The sequence below is a fragment of the Ascaphus truei genome, chromosome 4, assembly GCF_040206685.1.
Source record: "Ascaphus truei isolate aAscTru1 chromosome 4, aAscTru1.hap1, whole genome shotgun sequence".
NCBI lineage: Eukaryota > Metazoa > Chordata > Amphibia > Anura > Ascaphidae > Ascaphus > Ascaphus truei.
The window spans coordinates 35,819,534-35,831,139 of record NC_134486.1 but is presented as its reverse complement, the minus strand read 5'-3'; positions in this window follow the sequence as shown (position 1 = coordinate 35,831,139).

Below are 11,606 nucleotides of genomic sequence, written 5' to 3'. Positions count from 1 at the left end.
GAGATATCCCTTCTTCCCACACTTAATCCTACCATAAAATGAGAACGTCACCATCTTTGCAGTGGCCTTCTTTTCCGTTTCCCACAGTCAACATGCCGTGATTTCCAGCACTTTAGGCCAAGATTAATTACTGATCGTGTTCATCCTCCCACGTGTACAGTAGCGACAAAGTTTATTCGAGCAAATGCCGCTCGGCAGGATGCGTGGCGGCAGCGTGGAGAAGCGTTGGGAAGCGGCTCGTTCGCGTGACGTCGGTGACGTCACAGTCAAGCGAGCGCCCGGCTTCCCCGGCTTCCCCGGCTTCCCCGGCTTCCCCGACTCCCCTGAAGGTTTGAAGTGAGGTAAGCGGGGGAGCGGGGAAGCAGAGGGGCACAGCAGGCGCAGCTAGAGGGTCGGGAAGATGTTTAAATTGCGCGCGGATTGGAGGGGGGGGGGAACGGAGGGGACGCGGCTGGATGCGGCTGATGTGCTGACTTTCCTCAGCACCAGCCGGAGTAAATCCCGGTGAACCGGCGGCATTTGCTGCAATAAACTTTGTCGGTGCTGTACAACCCCACCCTGCCATATACACAGCCTTGTTCTTTGTGGTCACAGGCTGATGTTATCACTGTTGTTACACATTTAGCTCATCGCCTTAGTAGGAAGCACATGTGCAACAATGAACAACATTGTGTGAACACCCAATCCATGGTCTCCCTACCCCCAACAATACTGCAGGTCAGACATAAAGCAGCCAAACATTGCATAGTGTAGATGTCACCTGTCTGCTAAACCTGGGGTGTGCCAACGTTTTACGTCACACCCCACTTTTCCTCCATGCAATTAGTAGCGGCCTCCCCCTGCCCTGAAACGATGGCGAAATGAAGGCCGTTCACGCACGATGCTACTGTATGTACATGCCCGTGCCCACTAAATGTCGCCCCCCTTAGACAATGTAGTGCCCCCGAGTTTGCGCTCCCCTGTGCTAACCCATTGGAAGCTTTAACTGTGTACACTCCACAGTAATCATGTTTCAGCCACATATGTAGACCAATAGACAACCACTTCTTAATAAAGGTGGCGCAGTAGGTAGAACTGTTGCCTTTAACATTTGGACCGAGGTGTCGGCCCCCTATTCAATATACTGTGAAGCAGCATCTTCGTGCTGGTGAACATTTCAGCTCTATCCAAATGAATGGGACTCAGGCTAAGGCCCCGCTCCCAGAGTCAGCGCGCCCGCACTGCAGACAGGCGGTGCGCTGACATACACAGACCGCGATATGCGGTCTGTAGGGAGCGGGAGCCGGAGCGGGAGGTGGGCGGGAGTGGGAGGATTGACAGGGAGGGGGGGCGTGGCTTTAGCGGAGGGACCCACTACTCTCCCCCCCCTCCCTCCACGGACTCGGGCTGGAGCTGCTGATGGTAAGTATTAAACACACACGCAGGCACTCATACATACACACACACACACACACACACGCAGGCAGGCACTCACGCACTCATACACACACACACACACACACGCGCACACACAGGCAGGCACTCACGCACTCATACACACACACAGACAGAGGCAGGCACACAGGCACACACATACACACACACAGACAGGCACGCACGCACTCAGACACACACACAGAAAGGCACTCACGCTTTCACTCCACACTCCTCCCCGCTCCCCGAAGCCTCTCCTCCTCCCGAAGCCTCCCCTCCCCATTGGCTCACAGCCACACCACGTGACGCGTCAACGCTAGACATCACCATTTTCTTGTGTCCCCTAGCGGCTGACGCGCCACAGCGTGTAGTGCTCTGTGCCGCCAGGGGGCACCGGGACCGGCTCAGCAGGTTTCCCCTGCTGGTGGGGAACTCGCGACATGGCCGCCCGCGCCAACGAGCGCAGCGGGACCGAGGCCTAAGTCTTCTCGAGGCGTGGTGCTCAACTCCAGTCCTCAAGACCCCACAACAGGTCTGGTTTTTAGGATTCAGCTTCAGCACAGGTGACTCAATCAGAGGCTCAGCCGGAGACTGAGCCCCTGATTGAGCCACCTGTGCTGAATCAGGGACTTACTGAGCACCAGCACTGAAGCAGGGATATCCTGAAAACCCGACCTGTTGGGGGTCTTGAGGACTGAAGTTGAACACCCCTGTTCTACAGCAGGGGTGCTCAAATTTCCTGCCCTGCCCCCCCCCCGCCTGCTCTGCCCCCCCCCCCGCCTGCTCTGCCCCTGTGTCGCCCCCCCCTTACCTTTAATGTGACATCAAATGACGTGATGGGGTCAAGTGACATCACGTCACATGACCCTGCGACGTCATTTAATGCCTTGTTGCCATGGAGACACATGGACTGAAGCGTGGACTGAAGCCGGGTAAGTGAGCCGCCCCCAACCCCAAAAAAAAGGCTTGCGCCCCCCCAGTTTGCGCACCCCTGTTCTAGACTATGGGTAAGACGTCTTCACATCATATGAAACAATGGCCTTGGTGTTTAACCAGGCAGCAGCACTCAAACCGGAGTCACTTTGTTTTCTAACTCTGGCCTTTTAATCATTCCAGCAGCAGTAAGCAGAGCTGATCCAAATGAAAGATATCGCCCTCTGCACTTCATGGCGTGTTAATCAGATTTCCCATGTGGCAGAAATGCACCCGAGAGTGGAGATAATCATTAGCAACTGTCAGGCTCATGCCTTCTTTCTTAATTTGCACATTAATCATACTTTTTTGGTTCCTGTAGCACTGCATGTGCGATACGTTATACAAGCATCTTAAGGGTCAAAGAGGTGGAGAGGGCTGCACAACATTGTTTGGGGAATGTATGGCAAAACGATGTGGCAACGAAAGGGTCAATGTGCATTAGTTTGCAGCACAGTAATCATTTTTTCATGAGACATGTATTTATAGGCTCCTGAATAGCACGCAGATCATGTTGCACACTCAAGAATGACATTCCAGGCCAGTGGCTCCTGCTGTAGCTGCGTGAGGCAAAGTGCCCTTTCAAAAATGTCCATTGACCAGTTCTATATGATACTCACAGTGATACAAGAAAGCTTAGAATCAAATAGAAATAGCCGTGTTAGTCCAGTTGCGATAAACTAAAAAAAAAAAAAAGACAATGCTGATATGGGGTTTCTTACACATAATCATATTTTTTTGTAATGTGTCTGCCTGGCTCTGTGATATTTTTTACAACTCAACCCCTTCTCTCCCCCCCCCACCCTGCACCTCTACCCCCCTTCACACTGCTGATGGATGTGTGGTCCTACATGTGGCTCCAAATTTCTCACTATCCTTTTCATCCATGTATTGCCCTGTCTGTTTATTTATCTCTGGTTGTGTTTTTTTTTTACCGGTGCTGAGCTCTTGGAATCTCTGTAAATCAGTATCCTTGACCTGAGGAAGAGAGGAGGACTCTGGAAGGCTTGTGCTAAAATAACAATTGTTAGTTCAGATTTAAAAAAAAAAAAAAAAAAAAAAGTGGTTTCATGTAATACTGACGCGCTCAAGAAAGCTTAGCAAATTTTAGCAGGGCAAGGACAAATTAGTCAAATAAACAAACACCCACACTTCCTAATGGTTCCTACAGGTAAATTTTGTGCAATGAAATCATTATGTACTGTACATCATTACTGCAAGTCCAGGACTAGAAGCCTGTAAAGGGCAGCTCACTTCCCAATCTAATCGGTGGCTGAAACTATACATCTCATACATCGGACTTGGTCCCCTGCAGACGCACTTATCATAACAACCTCCTCCTGTCTCTATACTTTCTTCCACTTTCCACTTAGATTGTAAGCTCTTCGGGCAGGGACTCCCTTTTCCTAATGTTTCTTTTATGTCTCAAGCGCTTATTCCCGTTATATTATTATGCCACGTGTATTACTGCGGTGAAGCGCTATGTACATAGATGGCACTATATAAATAAAGATATACATACAGTACTGTGATGCCTACACCAGCTGCAGTCTCTTTTAGTCCCAATTTAAGGCAGGAAACACTGTATCTCTCTATATGGGGTTTATTTACAGCCCACCGGCCCTTTAAGTCAAAACAAAACATAAAAAGAACACCTATTCCCTTTAGGGAAAATAACTCATCTTTGCTTCAGCCCTTTCTAATGTCAGCTGGCAAACTATACAGGTTCCCAATTTAAAACATGTAATACCATATGCACCCCACATGAACAGTCTTAAGCACATCAATATAGTGTCTCTCTTATCTGTTAGTCCATTGGAGCAGAAGTCCCCGCTTCAGCACTGCCCTGCGTCCTTCCTTCCTAGGGGAACTCGGCCCCACATGAGCTCAGAGAAACTCTCCTATGCAAATCAAACGCCAAGGACAGGACATCCCTGCTTCAGCACGGTCTCTCGTCCTTCCTTCTTCATCCTGGGATTAATGACCCAGGCAGTCCCAGCAGACTCCGCAACCACTGTCCAGTGGGTCTAAGAAACTGTGCCAGCCTCATTCTTTAGCTGGGGAGCACTTTCTCTGTCCCTTTCTGTGGGACAGCAATCTCTCACTGTCTGTGTCACTCTCAGCATGGCAACTTCCTTTGTCTGTCTTAAATACTTCCTTGTTCACTCAAGGAGCCCAGCCTGATTAATTAGGCAGCAGCTGCTGCTGGCAACTCTAGGAGATTAACTCTCTGAGAGCTGGAAAGGGACCTTACTGCACTGTTCCAACACCTAGAGGGCAGTGATGGTATCACAATACTGTTGCTGGTCAGGCCAACTTAGTGTAGGGTGAGTGACTTTCAGCAAGGGTTCCCAAACATAATCTCAGGGCACAGATGTGACAAATATCACATTCATGTACAGTAGCACAGTTATTCACGTGTATTCGCAAATGTAATGCTCAAAACATGGATGCTGCAGATTGTTAAAAGAACCACTGGATGTAGTCTGGGACTCAGGATTTACTGCAAAGTACTTTTGCAATAAGAAGAACTAAGGTTTCTACAGGTTAAAGCCGAGTAACATATAACCCAAAACACATTGTGGTTGTAAGAGATTAAGGAACAGTCAATTTCGCCAGTATGCAGGTCTAATTCAGCACCTGCATGGTAGTGCTACTGTATGCACATTAACATCTGGAAATACAAGCAACATTTGGTACTAATAGGGGGGTCATGTCTCCAGTTGACAACCTGTTCCTAGACAATTCATAATGTCCCTGATGCCCCTTATGGGAATGCCATGTATATCCGAGCACCATAAATGTGCTATCAGTATTGCACCTTGAAGATGGCTGCATGTACGTTTCTGAAAATTATACGTGACCCTCCCTGCCCGGCTCCTAGGGCGTTTACATCAGTGTCTATATATTGGCTACTTAGGATGCATCACCTTTTTCAGGGTGCTGGATTCGTGCGGCTGGGCGATGAGGTAGCAAAGATGGAAATGATGGGCCCCAGGGCACATTTGTAGTACAACCAAACAAAGATGTATAAAAAGGTGCTCTTGTGCTGGTGCTAATATGTGCTTAATACAGAAAACATTCAGTGAATCAACAAAATAAATATATAAAACACTTGTGTGTGTTAAAGTGCTAGAGCCAGTGAATAAATAAATCGTAAGGTCCTAACCCTAGTTGAAGAACCGTCCCTGTGGTTCTTCTGTTGGCAGTGGAGTCTTCGACAGAAGGGGAGTGACGATTTCACGTATAGAAAAATAAAAATGACATATATATAGCGTAATACGTCCTGATGGGAATAAGTGATGTAAATCAAGGGAGGGTATAATACTCACATTTCCCAAATAACAACGATGCTGACAATGGCGGAGGTCTGCATCACGGCGTCAGCATCGGGGTGCACCTCTCTCCCCTCATTCTAATTCCATTGCGCATGTTCTAAGTGCAGGATGTGAGCATGATCTGCACCATCTGTTGTCCTCTCTATTTCTCTGAGGATCATCTGACCCATGAACTAGGTCATTGGACCATTCGTATAGGGTTATCTACCTTTCCAGTCCCAGAAGTTTCCACGCTCTCTTCAGAGAGAGTATGCGTCTCTGAAAATGCTCGTTTTTATTTGGGAAATGTGAATGCAATCCCTTCCCTTGATATACTTACTCCCATCAGGACGTACAGTATTACACTTGTAGCCCCCTGAATCAAAACAGCAGCAGACTCTCACATTTATATCATTAAAGTTTTTTTCCTATTTTTGATTGTTTATACCTCACTATTTTGTAATATACATAGTATTTCACTTGTATATCACTCTATTACACTTGTGTTACATTTGTATTATATGGTTGAAGGGTTAATTTAATTTCACTTATTATACACTATTTATCACAAATAGTAGCGCAGATTTTTCACTTCATTTTTCACCCCGGAAAAATCTTTCAATTTACGGTGTTGCTGTGGCTGAGACGACTCGCTCCTGTTTCCAGCCAACTGCTATATGGGAGAAGGAGTGGCTCAGTGAGTAAAGACACTCACTGGCATTGAGAGTTTGAAGCAGGGGAACTCCTTGTGACCTTGGGCAAGTCACTTTATCTTCCTGTACCTCAGGCACCAAAAACATAGATTGTAAGCTCCACGGGGCAGGGACCTCTGCCTGCAAAATGTCTCTGTAAAGCACTACTTAAACTAGCAGCGCTATACAAGAACATGCTATTATTATTATTATTACTATTATTACTATTATTATTATTATTCTGCGATCATCTGATCTCCATCCAAGCGGCAGGAACTGTGATTGCTCTGACAAGATCGGTGGCTGCGACCTGACGCGGAACTGGCTTTGCTCCTGCAAGGACTTCCTGGGGAAGGTGAAGACATAACCATCGGAAACTCCGGCATGTCAGTGGCGAAACTAATGGGTTCCACCTTCATGGGTATTTCTGGATAGATTATAGGGCACCCGCTATCTAGCGCTCCACAGAACCGTAAGGTGGGCAGACTTCTTCCGTTAAGTCATACCCGCCTGTTAATAGCACTGCGCACCATATCGTGTCCGGGTCTGTTCGGCGGGCTAGGATATGCGCGGCCTGTAGGCCCGGGAACTGCTCCAGTACTATATAGAAGTCGTAAGAGGAGGTGTTGGCGGGGTCTTGCCCAATGGAGAGCACCTGTTGGGGTGGTACGTAGCTTTTCAACACCCATTCATATACCTCCCGCCGGGATGGTAATGATATGATCACCGACATAATTTGGGTTGTACTAACTTTGGACACCTCAGGTTTGAAATCTCAGCAGCGCATCCAAATGTAGCCCCCTTTCCCTATGCCTAAAGGAAATACGCAGGCAACCACGTGTGCTGCTGTACCTGTATGCTCACAGGAGGCCTAAGGCTTGTTATATAGCATGTGCGGACGTACACGCACGCGTGCCAGTGCGAACGCGCGTGCACGTGCTGCATGCTTTTTGTGTATATCTTGTGAGCTGTGAGGGTACTGTGTGTTTGTGTGTTTTTATGTGTGTGTGTATGTGTAATTTATTATTTATTAAAAAAAAACACATTGGTAAAAATAAAATATTTATTAACATTATGCAGACACACACATACATACACACATACACATATATAGCACGGAACTTAGATTGGCTCAGGGCCTAGCTGGGGCCTAAGGGGCAAGTTCTGGGCCTAGTCCAGGAAGCACTGCTCCCTGGACACTACCTTATGCCTTCACTCCTCCGTCAGGACTGATACGTGTGCTCTCCACCCGCGGAAGATATCCTGTTCCTTCAGGCTGCATCCATGCCATTGGCTGGATCAGCCCACGTGATCTCCCTCCCCCCCGAGGATTTTGGGACTCGTAGTCCCACTTCAGTTTGTGCGGAGCCAGTCCAAGATGGCCACCTTGGCTATTCCTGCAAAGCATTCTGGGGATTGTAGTCTCTATTGGATTTTGAAGCCATTTGAAGATGGCCGCCGCTCCGGCCGCAACTGCGCATGCGCGGCAGTCTGAAATGGCCGGTACCACCTCTCCCCACTCATCGGAGGTGAGAAGGGGGACTCTGCTACACACTATTTATGTTATTTTTTCTTTATCTGTACCTGTACGTGAAATCTGCGCTCCCCTTATGTCAAAGATATTTGTAGTACATACAACACTTTTTAATTGTGCCCCCTTTTACTAGGGGTCTTCTCATTCATACATAGTACATAGTAGCATAAATATTCTCTGATGCATCCCCAGGCGCCCTCACTTAACACACTGAGGAGGTGCGGACACTTGACTGGATTCTCCTTAATTGACTTTTTCCCTGTTCTGCATAATGTGCATTACACTCTGTCACTATGGGTTCCTTCTTTGGCCTTGGCCGACTCACTATAAATAGGGGATCTACACTCCATTACAGTATCTGAACTGCCACTTTTAGAGACTAGGATTGAGGCATCTGGGGATCAGCCTGAAGAGCTGATTTTATGGCACCCGGGGACCACTGTGGGGACCATGGGGACCACTGTGGGGGACCACTGTGGTGTGCATGCCTCCTCTTCTATGAACCGCTGGATTCATCTTGGCCATATGTGAAGGAGCATTATCCCTAACTAGAATATAATAAATGGGGACAGGTCTGTCCTACACACTCAGGAACATACTTCTTAACTATATACACTGAGGCTCCTCCACTCTTACTCTCCAGGAAGCTCTCCCCTCAAACCTTCTCCTCCCTTTATATATCCTGTGACGTCCTTGTCTCAGGGAAACACAGGGCGGGGCTAAGTATCTGATGGCTCACCCCCAATCCTGTGTAATGGGAAAAGTATTACTCTCAATGTGGGTCCGCACCATTAACCTCTACGAGGCCATGGTAATCCAATAGGAGTCTTACATATGTATATAAATACTAAATGGGATATTACAACAGCAGAAAAAAGACCATCTCCCAGTCCCTGTGATATAATACCCTCCTATCTCTTATCAACTACTTACCTTTGGTTTGGTGGAAGTAGCCTTCTCCTAGTTTGTGATCAGTGTTCATGTGTGCAGGCAATCAGTCTACCTCACAATGTCTGGCAAATCCATTATCTGTAATCAAGTGTAATACTCCTTCCATTTCTGTCACAAGATAATTCATCAAGCCAAGACATGTTGTTCATTTTATAATGATTTTCAATCACGATCATAAGGACAAAAAACATAACATCCCCAACTATTTATGATATTCTGCTGTTTTACACATGGGTGAGTGAGTGCCGTTCCAGTACTCTTGATGGGGCTGAGCATAAATGAATAATGAATGAATGAAAAATACATGGATTCACCTTTGCCAGACTTGATTCACCTTTGCCAGACTTGGCTATTTTATTTAGCATACTCGACTACTGGGCAGCTAAACTGGCCACAAAACATACCGTGGAATTGCTTCAAACTGATTTTGTAACATTTGACAACTCCTCAGAGAAATAATGCAGAAGTAAACGGAGGGGGGAGATGGTTGGACGGACAGACGCGTGAAAGAAAGGGCCACAAGACAATGTAGGGACCGCAGTTGGGTGGAAAATCGCAGGGTTAACCTGTCAATGTGTACTTTGAAGTCTGATTACTTTTCTAGAACATATTGTATGTTATCATAGGGGAAATAATACGACATTTCAAATCCATTCTGTCGTAAAATGTACAGGCATCCTGCTACTTAAATAAAAAATCCCATTATTGTTTAATGCAGTGCTTTATTGCCCTATTTTTTTCTCCGATTCCAGGGGTTGGAGAGAGATGATCCAATTGTCTCTTCCAGAGGATCAGCATTTTCTTTGTAACGTTTCCATGTAACATCATACTCTATTATAAGAGGTACCGTTCACCAGATTGGCCAGCTGGATGTATGAAATGTACTCAATGTACTTGCCAACATCACTTTTTTCAGCGTAAGCTGTAACTCCTCAGTCAAAATGGAATGCAAAGTGCAGGGTATTTTTCTACTGACAAAGAGGTCAGTAGAAAATTGTCACCCTGTTTTTCTAATGCTTTTTGATTATTTTGGTAAAAAAAAACACATTGGTACAGTATATGAAATCAATAGGTTTATGCCCAGTTGCATTTCATTTCTGACAATTCTTTAGCATAGTGAGAGTTAGCATTTACAGAAAGTCACATGGTACAGTATTAGTAAAAATCACCCAGATTGAATGAATCCCACTGTAAACTAGATCAGGTGAATATTTCATAGGTTTGTAAATTATTCACTGATTGCAACACACCAAAATGTCCAAGTAGTTTATTAGTCTTTTTATTAACACCATACAATGAAACCATCAATCAGATTGATACTAATAAATATTAATTAATAGAAACATTCCAAAACTCATATATCCAGATTCAAATTATGTTTTCACAAAGCAGTGCAGGCTCCAATATTATACCATTTTACCAACAACCCAAATGTTCATATCCCAAATCCTGAAGTTTTTTTTAGAAATTGGCCCTTTTAAAATAACACATGGCAGATTTTATTTATTTATAAAATGTTATACCAGGAAATAATACATGGAGATACCTTTTGTTTTCAAGTATGTCCTGGGCACAGACCTATAATGGCAATACATCGTTACACGTTATATTTAAAGCCTGCTTTCTTTAATCATGTGGATTCCTTTAATAGCAGGAAACCAGTGGAAGTGAATACATTGAAAATGCATTGAAAATGTTTGCCATATCATGTTGGATTTGGGGAGACACCTTCCAAGAGTGGTTCGATTATTTGAAGGTTTGCCATTTTGTTCTATCCCAGGTGGCAGGGACTTTGTGAGGATTTCCCCACTTACAAAGTTTCAATCATGTTTAGGGCATTCTACAGAAATGGGTAAGGGTCCAAAGGGTTTGTATTTAGCCATATGGGGACTGCACCATGAAATGTGCGTTTTTGAGAGTTGACAGAGCAGTGGTTTCCAACCTTTTTTTGGTTAAGGAACCCTATGTGAATTTCTGAGAAACCCCCATCCTCTCTAATATCGCGTCTCAGATGCATTGTAAGGAACCCCAACCCTCTCTAATAGCGTGTCTGAGATCAGATGCATTGTAAGGAACCCCAACCCTCTCTAATAGCGCGTCTGAGATCAGATGCATTGTAAGGAACCCCAACCCTCTCTAATAGGGCATCTGAACAGATGCATTGTATGGAACCCAAACCCTCTCTAATAGCGCGTCTGAGAACAGATGCATTGTAAGGAACCCCAACCCTTTCTAATAGCGCGTCTGAGAACAGATGCATTGTAAGGAACCCTAATCCAATCTAATAGCACGTCTGAGATCAGATACATTGTAAATTCTTCTGTATTTGGTACAATTTTAAAATGCCCTGAAAATTGCAGGGAATCCTTTAGGGATGCCCGGGGAACCCAAAGGTTCCTAAGAACCCCTGTTGAAAGACACTGGGATAGAGGAAAGTGACCACTAGAAAGATTTATGACCTGAAACTTGTAAGGCTTCAGTTACACAGATAAGATAGTAGAATTTTACCATTGTCACTTTTTCACACAATTACATTTTAACCTAAACTTGTTTATTTTAAACTTAAAACTGTTTATGGCTAGGGACAGCAAAAAAAAGATATATTATAACTCCTGAGATTGTTTGTGTTTAGTCCAATTATTAATCAAAATATTTACATTTTGGGGGGTAAAGTTGTTTTTATTAAAAGAATACGACGTACGATGCCTTTCTCTTTAACATGGAAGA